Here is a 629-nt window from a genome sequence, read left to right on the forward strand (position 1 = left end):
AACTCCATGCTATAATTAGTCACTACTCTGGTGACCTTTCCTGAAAGATGAGATTAAGGTAGCCAGGCCAACCCCTTCTGTTGTTTCCTGATCAAAGAGATTAGAGAGAGCTCTCAAATCCTGCACTGTGTGACTCCATGGGTTCTATGACCTTGAGTCTATCTCTCATGAATTTAAAAACCAACTCAGGAATAGGTTTGAGACCTTGAACACTAGTGAATGAAGACCAGATAAGATGTGGGAAGATATCAAGAATATCATTCATTAAGAATGCAAAAAGTCATTACTAAAAAGGAAAAAGACAAAAATGGATGTCAGAAAAGACTCTGAATATTGCACTGAGTGCTAAGAAGCCAAAGCAAAGGGAAGAAATCAAGAAGTTAAGGAGCTGAATAGAAGATTTCAAAGGGCTGTTTGAGAAGACAAGGCAAAATATTATCATGAAATGTTCAAGGAGTCAGAAGATCAATAGGGTCAAACTTGCTTAACATCTTAAGCTGAAAGAAATAAAGAATAAATTCAAGCCAAGAGTTGCAATACGTAAGGATGCTATGGGCAGGATATTGAATGATTCCAGAAGCATTAAAAACAGATGGAAGGAGTATACAGTTATTGTACCAAAAAGAATT

Source organism: Elephantulus edwardii, unplaced genomic scaffold, assembly GCF_000299155.1.
Source record: "Elephantulus edwardii isolate Elephantulus edwardi_28Jun2011 unplaced genomic scaffold, EleEdw1.0 scaffold00052, whole genome shotgun sequence".
Lineage (NCBI taxonomy): Eukaryota > Metazoa > Chordata > Mammalia > Macroscelidea > Macroscelididae > Elephantulus > Elephantulus edwardii.